Source organism: Triplophysa dalaica, chromosome 9, assembly GCF_015846415.1.
Source record: "Triplophysa dalaica isolate WHDGS20190420 chromosome 9, ASM1584641v1, whole genome shotgun sequence".
Classification (NCBI taxonomy): Eukaryota; Metazoa; Chordata; class Actinopteri; order Cypriniformes; family Nemacheilidae; genus Triplophysa; species Triplophysa dalaica.
This window is the reverse complement of record NC_079550.1, coordinates 22,740,135-22,756,679: the sequence shown is the minus strand read 5'-3', so window position 1 is coordinate 22,756,679 and position 16,545 is coordinate 22,740,135. Positions and strand designations below refer to the sequence as shown.

General features: G+C 38.2%; 1 protein-coding gene and 1 pseudogene across 1 annotated transcript in view; both read left to right on the top strand.

Annotated features, from left to right (window-relative positions):
• The window catches only part of LOC130429240 (NACHT, LRR and PYD domains-containing protein 12-like), a 124,733-nt gene that overhangs the window by 62,890 nt on the left and 45,298 nt on the right, over nucleotides 1–16,545 (top strand). The gene's annotated exons all lie outside the window — the stretch shown is intronic.
• Nucleotides 2,464–15,617, top strand: LOC130429242 (NLR family CARD domain-containing protein 3-like; annotated as a pseudogene).

Sequence of the window (16,545 nt, the reverse complement as noted above, 5' to 3'; positions counted from 1 at the left end):
ACTATTGGGCTTTTCATCACGTCAGCGACACCAGTATGTGAACATGAGTTTATCTCTTCTCAGGTCTGAGGACACGTCTCTTAACTCTACCTGGATTGTCTTAGTTGGTGTTGATCTCATCGCAGCAGAACAAATCCTCAAAGCTTTATTAATAACTCCATCTGTTTTCATTCAATGTGTTTTCTGTAGACAAAGCATCCGTCATCTATTGTTGAGCTCATTCCAGCCCTATAAATCTACATCAATGATTGTTTATCTGCTCCAGTCTTTCCCAACTTATGCTCTCATTCAGTTTATAACTTTCTTACATTTTGATTCAACCTTTTCCAGATGTACTTTCAATGAACTCTTTTGATTTAACCACAAACACAAATATTTAAAACAGTCGACTGTTTCCATATCGTAACCATATACCTTCAAGTTGTGTTTGTCTTTATTCCTGTTAAATAACACAAGACATGATTCACTTGGAGAAATCTTAAAGCCTCAATTGTATGACCATTGTTTTACTTTTCCTTTTGCTTCCTTGATTTGACTCATCACACCTGAGATCTTGTCCTCTTACCCAAATGTCCCATCATCTGCATACGATACTGACCCGACTCTTCTATTCAAGTTCATAATAATATAATTAATCATAACATTAAACAGCACTGGACTTATTCCATTAATAATCTCAATTCCTCAGACGCTTCTGATCCACTTTAACTCAAAATCTTCTTTCTGATAAAACATCTAAAACCCAATTACAGCACACACCTCTTATTTCAATCTTATTTAGTTTCATTCATAACCCTTCACTCCACTCGTAAGCTTTTTCAAGATCAAAGATTATTCGTGTTTATGAATTGTTTCATTTGAAATGTTTTCTCATTACTTACTTTCACAACAACATCATTGTAGAACGTCCTTTTCTGAAAGCACTCATGTGGAAATAAACCTCTTTGTTGAAGGAAATATTGAGATGTTCTCCATCCACTTGCACAGGTGGGATGTTAGGACGATGGGTCTGTAGTTACAACTTTTTGCCATTTTGACCGTCTTCCCAAATCTTCTTAAACAGAGACGATATTATCTCTAATATTTGTTCTGGTCATTTCTGAAACATGACACAGCTCAACTGATCTTCTCCTGTAGCAGTATTTCTGAGATCATTTAATACATCACTAATTCATTCATATTAAGTTCTTCACTCATGACACTTTCCACATGATCTTATTTAATAAATACATCCCTGCTTTCATTTACAATCTTTTCTTTATTTTGTCTGTGAATCTCTTTTAAATGGTCACTAATGTTCTTTCCTAATATTGTCTTTTCCTGATGTGTTATGGTCATTATTCCTTCATCCTGTAATACTGCTGTTTTAACCTCCACTTTATTCCCACTCATTTTCATTTTCAGCCTTTTTCTTCTGATCATTCATTATATTTTTCTGCTTCAAGTTATTTATTAATATTCAGAGCATTATTTCCTTCTTTTATCATTTCTGTACATTTATCATTCCACCATTTGACCATTTTCTCTTTTTCCTCTGACTGTCTTGAGTGGTTTTCTATTCAAAGCTGCGTTTAATATCAATTGTGAAACTTCAGACTCACATTCCTCAATATCATCCTTCATTACAGTTTAATCTGATGATTCACAACATATTTCTTCACATTGTTGCCCGTCAGCTTTTGTAAAATCTCACTTCTCATGCCGAGGCCTTTCTTGGATATCTATTTCAACATTTATAGAGCATAATATTGGAAACTTGTCGCTCTCAAAACTTGAACTGTCTTTAATATAATTCCCTCACAAGAATTTTCCAGATTATTAGAAACTAAAGTAAGATCAATACAAGACCATGTGTCAGAACGCATGTCTCTTTTTCTACCATTTACATTATTTAGACAAACTGACTGACATCCATCAACTCTTGAATGTGTTTTGAGTAAATGTGCAACAAAACATTAGTGTTTCTATAATAAAGGCTTTAGAGATAATTGTTGAGTAGAGCAGAATGTGTTCAGCACTTCAGTCACAATAGAGACGCTGTGGACTTTTTGGTGGTTTTACAGTTAACAGGTTTAGTCACAAGTCTTTTAATACTTTTATTGATTAAATATCAGACCTGAGAGGTGACTGAGAGCTATTATTTATTATTAAAAAGGTGATTTATTTACAGAAGCAAAATGAAGTTCATTCAGACTTGAGTGTTTCATCTGTTGTGAGGATGTTTGTGATCTGATGTTTACAGTGTTTCACCAGCAGAGGGCGGCATAGACTGTGTGATGATGAGAGCGTTTGATAAAAGACATTAATCACACTAATAGATTCAGTGAAGTATTAACTATAGGATTTAAATCTGTATCTGATCACAATATAGAAGATAAACTTAATATTTCATTTGTAACAGTTGAGTATGTAAGTTTTCAGTATTATTATTCAGCCCGCTGGACTCTATTTAAAACACTGGAAAGAGCGTTTTGTTAAAGTGAAAGTGAAAACACATTTCAGGATGCGCTTGTTTCATGAACTGTTAAGAGACGAAGTAAGTATAATAATTCATCGTTTATTATCTAGAAAGACATGAGCGAAGTTTATATTTCATAAACAAACATCATTAGTGTTAAAAAGAAGAGTTGTGTTTTAAATCTGCGTTCAGAATTGTTTCATAGTTTTGTTATCGGCCACGTGTCGAGATAACGGTCTCATTAGACTGAATGTTTTTAGTTTTGGGTTTTCTTACATGTTTAATAATGTATTTAATATTAATTGTATTTAATAATTTTTTATAATGTATTTGTTCAACACACACACACACACACACACACGTTTTTCTTTCTTTCTACACTATCACATAGAACATCTACAGATGGAGATTTCTGTCAATCCAGCTGCTCTCACTGAAGTCTAGTTGTTTTATTGAGACTTTAAAAGAGTTTATTGTCATGACATGTTTTCTTGTGATACTCTGACGATGACAGTAAAGTTATAAAGAATATTGTTTAAATGGATTATAATTGACTTTTTCTGCCAGTGAGACGATCGAATTCTTGGTCTTGTAAACTTTATTTAAAGGGACGAAAAGCAAACAAACATGTTGATCTTGTGCAGACTGACCTCAAGTTATCCTCATGAAATATTCAAATGTGAAATATGTGCTAAAGGACTGATTTAATATATCATACAGCTATCACATTCCCCTACACAGTCTGTAAATAGCACATTATAACTTGTACAGTATATATATATCACATGCACACAATATATCATCAGCTGCTCATATTTATTTTGTCTGTTGTGTCGTGTCTTGTCTCTTGTCACTTTCAGCTTTACGTGCACTGGCAGCTTCAGTCACTTTAACACAAATTCCTCGTGTGTAGAAAACATTTGATAATAAAGCTCCTTCTGATTCTGATGTATGTTCTCTGCGTTATTATGGGAAACTTTATATCAGCTGTTCATTTGATAGTAAATGTATATACTTCAGTATTTCTATGTGGGGAATTGTGGGCAGAATTGTCTCATATCGTCATCCTGCAATATACTTACGCTGCTACCACTATAAAGACAACTCTTACTAGTGTTAATGTCATGTGTAGTGTTTCTTACAGTGATCATATAGTTGTGTCATCATGGTAAAGAGTGAGACAGTAAACACAACAGTTTAGCCACAGCAGCAGAGATCATTCAGAAATGAGATAAACCGAGACGAAGGTTAAATGATGTTTTATTGTGAATAATGAATGACAGAGATTGACAGAGCTGATGATTTCCTCCACATTAATTCTGCATCATTATACTGGTACACCGACAGCTGCAGTGCGCATTGTAGCGCAGACGCTGCGCATCTTAAAGGAGGCACGCGCTGAGTTTGCGCGCGACCAGCTGCTTACACATGCAGTATCGGTGAAACACATTATATTTGATCGGTTGACAAAATCGGAATTTATCAGTTTGGTACAAAAAGACAATAAACCGGGATTGTCCAGCTCGTGCACGCGTTTATCAAGTCATAAACCTTTCAGTCGTTTGTTACTAACATATGGACAATGTATATAAACACAAGCGATCATTACTCAGTAGTATCGAAAGAAATTTCAAAGAAATTTGAACGTGCCGATTGGCTTGTGTAGATAGTGGGCGGAGTCCACCTATTTGAGTATTGTGCGCACGTCTTGACATTAGAAATGTTTGAAAATCCACAAATTAGAGCCATAAAATAAATGACATAAAAAAAATTTGTAAATATATTTAATCTCAGTGTATTTATTTGTGAATTCCATTTCTTTTTGTGGAACATCAAATATATATTTATGGTTCAGTTTTTGTGCACATGTGGATTTAAAAGATGTTTGTGAAACTCTCTATATTTATATGCGGGATGTAGTTTATTTATTTAGAATAATGAAACAATTCTGATCCCACACTTGTAGGTCTGAGTCAGACTTCTCTCATCTTGTGTGAGACTTTGAGCTTTGTGACGTAAAGATCTGTATACATGCACCAACAGGTTTATGAGACTCTGAAGAGAAAGAAAAACATGAAACTCTATCAGATGACCCTTTAAAATGTGTTGTTACAGAGAGACATTTACAATGAAGAGGAGATCAGACACGCCAGAGTTCAGCTGTGTGTCCATGAAGAGTGACACGTCTATGGATCCTATAAGAGATTTTAAAGGTGCAGACATGAAACCTCACTTCAGGTAATCAGTTTCTGGATAAATATATTAATAATGTTACATTCTGTTCTTTATGATATTTATTTATTTATTTCAAGGATGTTTAATGTCCTTCACTTCGTCTCATGTGGTTCTTTGTATCGTATTAAAATCACTTGAATAAAAGTGTGGCTTGAATTACTGTGATGGTGGTAGAGTTCCTTGTTTTGTCACGACCCCCATCAGTCCCTCCAGGATTTTTCAATTTGTTGTTTTAGGATTTAACACAAATCTGACAAATTCTGCAATATTTGTAACAGTTTCAGAAACTCCGAAGTTTAACTTCCACTAAGACTTGTGACATGATGTCAAACTCAGATCAGTGATGCTCAAAATGCCAGAACTGATCCGCTTTGAGTGTCTGGAGAGATTGTGTATCTGTGTTGCTTTTCAATACATGACCTGTGTAATATCACACAAAAACACTTTAATACGCTTTCATTGACCCAGTCAGTCAAATCTCAATGAATTTGACTCATTTGATGCCCCTCTTCTCAAAAGAACACTTTGTAGAAACTATAAGAACTCATCAGAGATGAACTGTCCAATCAAATCAAAGAAGGCCTGAGGTACTGTCCAATCAAATCAAAGAAGGCGTGAGGTACTGTCCAATCAAATGAAAGAAGGCGTGAGGTACTGTCCAATCAAATGAAAGAAGGCGTGAGGTACTGTCCAATCAAATGAAAGAAGGCGTGAGGTACTGTCCAATCAAATCAAAGAAGGCCTTAGGTACTGTCCAATCAAATCAAAGAAGGCCTGAGGTACTGTCCAATCAAATCAAAGAAGGCGTGAGGTACTGTCCAATCAAATCAAAGAAGGCGTGAGGTACTGTCCAATCAAATCAAAGAAGGCCTGAGGTACTGTCCAATCAAGTCAAAGAAGGCCTGAGGTACTGTCCAATCAAATCAAAGAAGGCGTGAGGTACTGTCCAATCAAATCAAAGAAGGCCTGAGGTACTGTCCAATCAAATCAAAGAAGGCCTGAGGTACTGTCCAATCAAATCACAGAAGGCGTGAGGTACTGTCTAATCAAATCAAAGAAGGCCTGAGATACTGTCCAATCAAATCAAAGAAGGCGTGAGGTATTGTCCAATCAAATCAAAGAAGGCGTGATGTACTGTCTAATCAAATCAAAGAAGGCCTGAGATACTGTCCAATCAAATCGAAGAAGGCCTGAGGTACTGTCCAATCAAATCAAAGAAGGCCTGAGGTACTGTCCAATCAAATCAAAGAAGGCCTGAGGTACTGTCCAATCAAATCACAGAAGGCGTGAGGTACTGTCCAATCAAATGAAAGAAGGCGTGAGGTACTGTCCAATCAAATGAAAGAAGGCGTGAGGTACTGTCCAATCAAATGAAAGAAGGCGTGAGGTACTGTCCAATCAAATCAAAGAAGGCCTTAGGTACTGTCCAATCAAATCAAAGAAGGCCTGAGGTACTGTCCAATCAAATCAAAGAAGGCGTGAGGTACTGTCCAATCAAATCAAAGAAGACGTGAGGTACTGTCCAATCAAATCAAAGAAGGCCTGAGGTACTGTCCAATCAAATCAAAGAAGGCCTGAGGTACTGTCCAATCAAATCAAAGAAGGCGTGAGGTACTGTCCAATCAAATCAAAGAAGGCCTGAGGTACTGTCCAATCAAATCAAAGAAGGCCTGAGGTACTGTCCAATCAAATCACAGAAGGCGTGAGGTACTGTCTAATCAAATCAAAGAAGGCCTGAGATACTGTCCAATCAAATCATAGAAGGCGTGAGGTATTGTCCAATCAACTCAAAGAAGGCGTGATGTACTGTCTAATCAAATCAAAGAAGGCCTGAGATACTGTCCAATCAAATCAAAGAAGGCCTGAGGTACTGTCCAATCAAATCAAAGAAGGCCTGAGGTACTGTCCAATCAAATCAAAGAAGGCCTGAGGTACTGTCCAATCAAATCACAGAAGGCGTGAGGTACTGTCCAATCAAATCAAAGAAGGCCTGAGGTACTGTCCAATCAAATCAAAGAAGACGTGAGGTACTGTCCAATCAAATCAAAGAAGGCCTGAGGTACTGTCCAATCAAATCACAGAAGGCGTGAGGTACTGTCCAATCAAATGAAAGAAGGCGTGAGGTACTGTCTAATCAAATCACAGAAGGCGTGAGGTACTGTCCAATCAAATCAAAGAAGGCCTGAGGTACTGTCCAATCAAATCAAAGAAGACGTGAGGTACTGTCCAATCAAATCAAAGAAGGCCTGAGGTACTGTCCAATCAAATCACAGAAGGCGTGAGGTACTGTCCAATCAAATCAAAGAAGGCCTGAGGTACTGTCCAATCAAATCAAAGAAGACGTGAGGTACTGTCCAATCAAATCAAAGAAGGCCTGAGGTACTGTCCAATCAAATCACAGAAGGCGTGAGGTACTGTCCAATCAAATCAAAGAAGGCGTGAGGTACTGTCCAATCAAATCACAGAAGGCGTGAGGTACTGTCCAATCAAATCAAAGAAGGCCTGAGGTACTGTCCAATCAAATCAAAGAAGGCGTGAGGTACTGTCCAATCAAATCAAAGAAGACGTGAGGTACTGTCCAATCAAATCAAAGAAGGCCTGAGGTACTGTCCAATCAAATCACAGAAGGCGTGAAGTACTGTCCAATCAAATCAAAGAAGGCCTGAGATACTGTCCAATCAAATCAAAGAAGACGTGAGGTACTGTCCAATCAAATCAAAGAAGGCCTGAGGTACTGTCCAATCAAATCAAAGAAGGCCTGAGGTACTGTCCAATCAAATCAAAGAAGGCCTGAGGTACTGTCCAATCAAATCAAAGAAGGCCTGAGGTACTGTCCAATCAAATCACAGAAGGCGTGAGGTACTGTCCAATCAAATCAAAGAAGGCCTGAGGTACTGTCCAATCAAATCAAAGAAGGCCTGAGGTACTGTCCAATCAAATCAAAGAAGACGTGAGGTACTGTCCAATCAAATCAAAGAAGGCCTGAGGTACTGTCCAATCAAATCAAAGAAGGCCTGAGGTACTGTCCAATCAAATCAAAGAAGACGTGAGGTACTGTCCAATCAAATCAAAGAAGGCCTGAGGTACTGTCCAATCAAATCAAAGAAGGCCTGAGGTACTGTCCAATCAAATCAAAGAAGGCCTGAGGTACTGTCCAATCAAATCAATGAAGACGTGAGGTACTGTCTAATCAAATCAAAGAAGGCCTGAGGTACTGTCCAATCAAATCAAAGAAGACGTGAGGTACTGTCTAATCAAATCAAAGAAGGCCTGAGGTACTGTCCAATCAAATCAAAGAAGACGTGAGGTACTGTCTAATCAAATCAAAGAAGGCGTGAGGTACTGTCCAATCAAATCAAAGAAGGCGTGAGGTACTGTCTAATCAAATCAAAGAAGGCCTGAGGTACTGTCCAATCCAATCAAAGAAGGCGTGAGGTACTGTCCAATCAAATCAAAGAAGGCCTGAGGTACTGTCCAATCAAATCAAAGAAGGCCTGAGGTACTGTCCAATCAAATCAATGAAGACGTGAGGTACTGTCTAATCAAATCAAAGAAGGCCTGAGGTACTGTCCAATCAAATCAAAGAAGACGTGAGGTACTGTCTAATCAAATCAAAGAAGGCCTGAGGTACTGTCCAATCAAATCAAAGAAGACGTGAGGTACTGTCTAATCAAATCAAAGAAGGCGTGAGGTACTGTCCAATCAAATCAAAGAAGGCGTGAGGTACTGTCTAATCAAATCAAAGAAGGCCTGAGGTACTGTCCAATCCAATCAAAGAAGGCGTGAGGTACTGTCCAATCAAATCAAAGAAGACGTGAGGTACTGTCCAATCAAATCAAAGAAGGCGTGAGGTACTGTCCAATCAAATCAAAGAAGGCGTGAGGTACTGTCCAATCAAATCAAAGAAGGCCTGAGGTACTGTCCAATCAAATCAAAGAAGGCCTGAGGTACTGTCCAATCAAATCAAAGAAGGCCTGAGGTACTGTCCAATCAAATCAAAGAAGGCCTGAGGTACTGTCCAATCAAATCAAAGAAGACGTGAGGTACTGTCCAATCAAATCAAAGAAGGCCTGAGGTACTGTCCAATCAAATCAAAGAAGGCCTGAGGTACTGTCCAATCAAATCAAAGAAGACGTGAGGTACTGTCCAATCAAATCAAAGAAGGCCTGAGGTACTGTCCAATCAAATCAAAGAAGGCCTGAGGTACTGTCCAATCAAATCAAAGAAGGCCTGAGGTACTGTCCAATCAAATCAATGAAGACGTGAGGTACTGTCTAATCAAATCAAAGAAGGCCTGAGGTACTGTCCAATCAAATCAAAGAAGACGTGAGGTACTGTCTAATCAAATCAAAGAAGGCCTGAGGTACTGTCCAATCAAATCAAAGAAGACGTGAGGTACTGTCTAATCAAATCAAAGAAGGCGTGAGGTACTGTCCAATCAAATCAAAGAAGGCGTGAGGTACTGTCTAATCAAATCAAAGAAGGCCTGAGGTACTGTCCAATCCAATCAAAGAAGGCGTGAGGTACTGTCCAATCAAATCAAAGAAGACGTGAGGTACTGTCCAATCAAATCAAAGAAGGCGTGAGGTACTGTCCAATCAAATCAAAGAAGGCGTGAGGTACTGTCCAATCAAATCAAAGAAGGCCTGAGGTACTGTCCAATCAAATCACAGAAGGCGTGAGGTACTGTCCAATCAAATCAAAGAAGGCCTGAGGTACTGTCCAATCAAATCAAAGAAGGCCTGAGGTACTGTCCAATCAAATCAAAGAAGACGTGAGGTACTGTCCAATCAAATCAAAGAAGGCCTGAGGTACTGTCCAATCAAATCAAAGAAGGCCTGAGGTACTGTCCAATCAAATCAAAGAAGACGTGAGGTACTGTCCAATCAAATCAAAGAAGGCCTGAGGTACTGTCCAATCAAATCAAAGAAGGCCTGAGGTACTGTCCAATCAAATCAAAGAAGGCCTGAGGTACTGTCCAATCAAATCAATGAAGACGTGAGGTACTGTCTAATCAAATCAAAGAAGGCCTGAGGTACTGTCCAATCAAATCAAAGAAGACGTGAGGTACTGTCTAATCAAATCAAAGAAGGCCTGAGGTACTGTCCAATCAAATCAAAGAAGACGTGAGGTACTGTCTAATCAAATCAAAGAAGGCGTGAGGTACTGTCCAATCAAATCAAAGAAGGCGTGAGGTACTGTCTAATCAAATCAAAGAAGGCCTGAGGTACTGTCCAATCCAATCAAAGAAGGCGTGAGGTACTGTCCAATCAAATCAAAGAAGACGTGAGGTACTGTCCAATCAAATCAAAGAAGGCGTGAGGTACTGTCCAATCAAATCAAAGAAGGCGTGAGGTACTGTCCAATCAAATCAAAGAAGGCGTGAGGTACTGTCTAATCAAATCAAAGAAGGCCTGAGGTACTGTCCAATCAAATCACAGAAGGCGTGAGGTACTGTCTAATCAAATCAAAGAAGGCCTGAGATACTGTCCAATCAAATCAAGGAAGACGTGAGGTACTGTCCAATCAAATCAAAGAAGGCCTGAGGTACTGTCCAATCAAATCAAAGAAGGCCTGAGGTACTGTCCAATCAAATCAAAGAAGGCCTGAGGTACTGTCCAATCAAATCACAGAAGGCGTGAGGTACTGTCCAGTCAAATCAAAGAAGGCCTGAGGTACTGTCCAATCAAATCAAAGAAGGCCTGAGGTACTGTCCAATCAAATCAAAGAAGACGTGAGGTACTGTCTAATCAAATCAAAGAAGGCGTGAGGTACTGTCCAATCAAATCAAAGAAGACGTGAGGTACTGTCCAATCAAATCAAAGAAGGCGTGAGGTACTGTCCAATCAAATCAAAGAAGGCCTGAGGTACTGTCCAATCCAATCAAAGAAGGCGTGAGGTACTGTCCAATCAAATCAAAGAAGGCGTGAGGTACTGTCCAATCAAATCAAAGAAGGCGTGAGGTACTGTCCAATCAAATCAAAGAAGGCGTGAGGTACTGTCTAATCAAATCAAAGAAGGCCTGAGGTACTGTCCAATCCAATCAAAGAAGGCGTGAGGTACTGTCCAATCAAATCAAAGAAGACGTGAGGTACTGTCCAATCAAATCAAAGAAGGCGTGAGGTACTGTCTAATCAAATCAAAGAACGCCTGAGGTACTGTCCAATCCAATCAAAGAAGGCGTGAGGTACTGTCCAATCAAATCAAAGAAGGCCTGAGGTACTGTCTAATCAAATCAAAGAAGGCCTGAGGTACTGTCCAATCAAATCAAAGAAGGCGTGAGGTACTGTCCAATCAAATCAAAGAAGGCCTGAGGTACTGTCCAATCAGATCAAAGAAGGCCTGAGGTACTGTCCAATCAAATCAAAGAAGGCCTGAGGTACTGTCCAATCAAATCAAAGAAGGCGTGAGGTACTGTCTAATCAAATCAAAGAAGGCCTGAGGTACTGTCCAATCAAATCAAAGAAGGCGTGAGGTACTGTCCAATCAAATCAAAGAAGGCCTGAGGTACTGTCCAATCAAATGAAAGAAGGCGTGAGGTACTGTCCAATCAAATCAAAGAAGGCAGGCTTTACTGTCTACAGATGAGCCTTTAGGTAACACACAAGTTTTGTATCTAAACTGGGCTCCAGACAGCACTTAAAATGCTGATATTAGTGACCATAAGTATTAATGTGACACTGATATTTGTGCAGAGATTGAAACTAGTGACAATGTAAACACACATGTTATGATTGTAAAATACACATGACTTTAATATGTTTGGGTCATGTGTTGTGTTGACAAGATGCTGCACATGAAAGTTGAAGTGATTGAGAAAGTGAGAATAACCTTTTAGTGGCTGATACAAACATTTGGCAAGATATCAGACTTTCTCACAGTCGTCATCTCTGTCAAGCACCAACACTAATAAAACATCAACTCACACTGTGACAACATAAGCAAGAGACTGAGAGGATCCTTCTGGTGTTCAGATATCACTTGTACACACAATGTACCGCACAATTAAACACTATTGACAGCGTAACTACTTGTAACAAAAATGTACCTCTTCAGTACATATCTGTAGGTAAACGGGAACAATATGTAAAGTTCAGGTGATAAAGGAAAATAAAAACAATATTTATGAGGGAACTGAATGCCAAATAAACTGCTCTTGCAATACTTGATTATAGTCTCAAAATATCAACATTGATTTTGCACATTTTACACATAAAAACAAACTCATAATAAAAATTCATTTGTGACCAACAATCTTCGAATAAATCAAATTAAAATGAGTCCTTAAGTCACACTTCTGTCAAATTTCCAGTCGACAGTCTGCATGTTTCATTCCAGCTGTTTTGCTTGCGCATCATTTCCCATTATTTCATATTTGCTATGATAATAAAATAAGAAACCGTACTAAATTAATATGCACAGTAAATTATTTATGGGTACATTGTGATCACAAAAATGTGTTTATGTTCATGCTAAGATTGTCGTACAGCATACTGCAGGTCATGCACACCATGTTATATTAAAATAATAACCCCTTAGTTTTAAAATACTTTCCTGACTTCTTTATTCCCCAATTTTTGCATATTGTTCCCCGTTACCTACAGATATGAACTATAAAGGTAGATTATTGTCACAGTTAGATACTCTGTAAATTCTGGTCAGTTATGCGGTACATTGTGTGCCGTAATCTAAAGCATTATCAACAGCTTTTTGTTAATATTGTGTGAGTAATGTAATGTGTGGTCGAGGTGACGCAGATGTTTCATGAGTTTATTCTGTAACACTCAGGTTTCAATCTGAATTATTATGGCAGTTTATTCACTTTGTGTTGAGTTTGTTTTGTGTCTGTGTGTCATTTTCATTCAGTTAATGAGATCAGATTGATCAGATTCACCTTTGCAGCTCATCATCACACTAATATTAAATGTTTAATAAATATAAATGTTAATAAAAGTGTGCAACGTATCCTTATTTTGTGACCAATGTCTCTGACTTTTGTTGAAGACATTTAATGAGAAGTTTATCAGATTATAATTAAAATAAATATGTCATGTGTTGTGTGTTATAGATCACTTGATCAGAAGAGATCAGATCCAGAGTTCAGCTGTGTGTCTATGAAGAGTGACCAGTCTACTGTTATGGAGCCGACATTCAACTTTAGGTGTGAAGAGACACGGCCTGATCTCAGGTATAATATATTAAAAAAACATGATAATATCTTGACATATTTGATGATTTTTTTTGGGGGAAATGTTATTTTCTTGATTATAAATACATGCTTACACAGAAAAACAATGAGTGCTTTATAATTTATAAGACAAATACATCAAAATACTGTCTATTTTTTATATAAACAATATAAATAGATAAGATATTGTGTGTGTGTTAACTTGTTGAATACAGTAATTCAGTTCATGATTAACAGTAATGTGTTGTGTGTTATAGATCAGTTGATCATAAGAGATCAGATCCAGAGTTCAGTTGTGTGTCTATGAAGAGTGATGCGTCTATGGGTCAGCCATTAAACTTTAAGAGTGGAGATACAAGACCTGATCTCAGGTATAAAATATCAAGAAAACATGATTATACCTTAACACATTATTAGATGATTTATCTTGTAAACGAGATTGATGAGACCTAATCCTGGGTATAAAATATCTCTTAAGAAGATTATTTGACATTTTATTTAATGAGAGATTGTTTCTTGTGAGTGTTTGTTTACATTCACATTACATTTAATTATTCAGCTGATGCTTTTGTTTAAAGTGTCAATCAAAATGAGGGAGAATGAAAGCAATCATGACAGCAACAGAACAAAATGTACAAGTGCATTAAAAACGTGACAAAATTTGCTAAAGCACAGTATATTCTTACATTTTAAAGAATGGACAGAACAGAAAGTAAGTGCTTGTGTTAATGAGTCAGTTGTTGATGAAAGAGGAAAGTCTTCAGATATTTCTTGAAAACGGTGGAGCTGGATTCAGCTGCTCTTGTAGGGGTGGGCAGGTCATTCCACCAGCGGGGAAGAGTCCAGAGAAATGAGCATGAGAGGCACCACTAGCTGTTGTTTATTAGCAGAATGTAAACATCTGGATGCCACGTATGTTAAGATAAGCTGGGGCTGTGACTGTAGTTGAGTTTTGAATTGGATACAGGCTGCCACTGGAAAAAGTGCAGAAGGATGAAGAGGGGTTTATGTGCGGCCTCTTCGGTTTGTCTCCAGAAAATATGGAGATCTGATCACTTTACTGTAAATGAAAATATCATAATTAAGCCTCAGGTGTATTTTACTTTCACAGCAGTGTAAAAACTGAAGTCAACGAAGTAAACAAATATTTCATTCATTTTCAAGTGTCTGATTCTTGCTTTTTAATTGTTTCATCCAGACGAGTCATAACAGAACCCGTCTGTAAGAGTGGGAAGATTGATCAGTCGAAGAATCAACCACAAAACTTAAATGAAAACATGGATTCTGGTTTCAGGTAAATCATATTAATCATAACTCACCACATTACTTCATGCAAAAATATATATTCTGTCATTTATTCATCCTCATGCTATTCCATTCATTTTGAACTAAACTTAAAATATTTTTATAAAGAAATATCTGTCTCTTCATATGATGTTGTAATATTTTGAGAATAAAGTCAAAACTTTGAGTGCCAAAACATGATCTTATTGTTTCTCACAAAACATACAAAAAAATTCAAACCCACTGTGCTTTGCATTGGACTAATATAATGGGTTCATGTTATTTTTGGAGCATCAACAACATCAACTACATAAGATGTTAAAATGACGACAGTTGTAAATGATTTATCTGAATTTGTCTAAAGTAATATAGATCTGAGATGATCTAAGCAAGAGTAATCCATGAGAGAATGAGTGAACAATTCCTCTAAACACATACATCTTTTGCAGCTTATGAAACAAATACATAGTAGTAGTCTTGCTCTGGGCATTTAGTTTTCTAACTTGAGTAATATTTGTTATTTTTACTTTACAGCAATGACTCTGAACCTCCTGAAGTCTTGAGAACATTTAAATCAAACCTGAGGAAGAAGTTTGAGTGTTTGTGTGAAGGAACATCAGATGAGAGAAACCCAACACTGCTGAATGAGATCTACACAGAGCTCTACATCACAGAGAGTGAAAGTGGAGAGATCAGTAATGAACATGAGGTGAGACAGATTGAGACACAATCCAGGAGAACAGCAACAGAGGACACACCAATCAAATGCAATGACATCTTTAAAGCTTTACCTGCACAAGACAAACCCATCAGAAGTGTGCTGACAAAGGGAGTCGCTGGCATTGGAAAAACAGTCTCTGTGCAGAAGTTCATTCTGGACTGGGCTGAAGGGAAAGAGAATCAGGACGTCCACCTCATATTTCCACTTCCTTTCAGAGAGATCAATCTGATGAAGAACCAAACAGTCAGTCTTTTACATCTTCTTCATCTTTTCTTCCCAGAGACAAAAGAAATGGAAATCTCCAGCGGTGAATATAAAGTGTTGTTCATCTTTGATGGTTTGGATGAGTGTCGTGTGTCTCTGGATTTTCACAGCAGTGTGAGGTTGTGTGATGTCAGTGAATCAGCCTCAGTGGACGTGATGCTGACAAACCTCATGAAGGGGAATCTGCTTCCCTCTGCTCTCATCTGGATCACCTCCAGACCAGCAGCAGCTGATCTCATCCCCTCTGAGTGTGTTGATCGAGTCACAGAGGTACGAGGCTTCACTGACAAACAGAAGGAGGAATACTTCAGCAAGAGAATCAGTGATGAGAGTCTGAACAACAGAATCATCTCACACCTGAAGTCATCCAGGAGCCTCTACATCATGTGTCACATCCCAGTGTTCTGCTGGATTTCAGCCACTGTTCTAGAGAGAATGTTGAGTGAAGCAGAGAGTGAAGGAGAGATCCCCAAGACTCTCACTCAAATGTACACACACTTCCTGATCATTCAGACAAACATCAAACATCAGAAGGACTATGAGAAGAAAGTGAAGAATGATGAAGACATGATCTTCAAACTGGCCAAACTGTCTTTTGAGCAGCTTGTGAAAGGGAACCTGATCTTCTATGATGAGGACCTGAGAGAGTGTGGCATTGATGTAGCAGAAGCATCAGTGTACTCAGGATTGTGCACTCAGATCTTCAGAGAGGAGTTTGGCTTGTATCAGGGGAAAGTTTACTGCTTTGTTCATCTGAGCATTCAGGAACATCTCGCAGCTCTTTATGCTCACATCTCAATCACAAACAACAAGAGAAAAGTGTTTGGAGCAGGTCTCTTTTCAAAAATATTGGACAGAGTGATGCATAAAAAATCAGAAGAGGTTGTATTATGTGAGCTGCATCAGAGAGCCGTAGACGAGTCTTTACGGAGTAAAAATGGACATCTGGATCTTTTTCTTCGTTTTCTTCTGGGTTTGTCTCTGGAGTCTAATCAGAATCTTCTAGGAGGTTTGATGACACAGACAGTAAGAAGCTCTCACAGCAATGAGAAAACAGTCGAGTATATCAAGAAGAAGATCAGCAGCACTCGCTCTCCAGAGAAATCCATCAATCTGTTTCACTGTCTGAATGAACTGGGTGATGATTCATTATTGGAGGAAATCCAACATCATCTGAAATCTGGAACATTAAGTCAAAACAAACTGTCTTCATCTCAGTGGTCAGCTGTAGCTTTTGTGTTGTTGACATCAGAACACGAGCTGAAGGAGTTTAAACTGAGTGATTTTGTTAGTGGAGGAAACAAAGCTGAAGTTCAGAAGGTTATTAAGAATCTGCTGCCTGTGATTTATGAATCCAGATCAGTTCAGTAAGTGTGAACAGTCTCTTCACTCTTT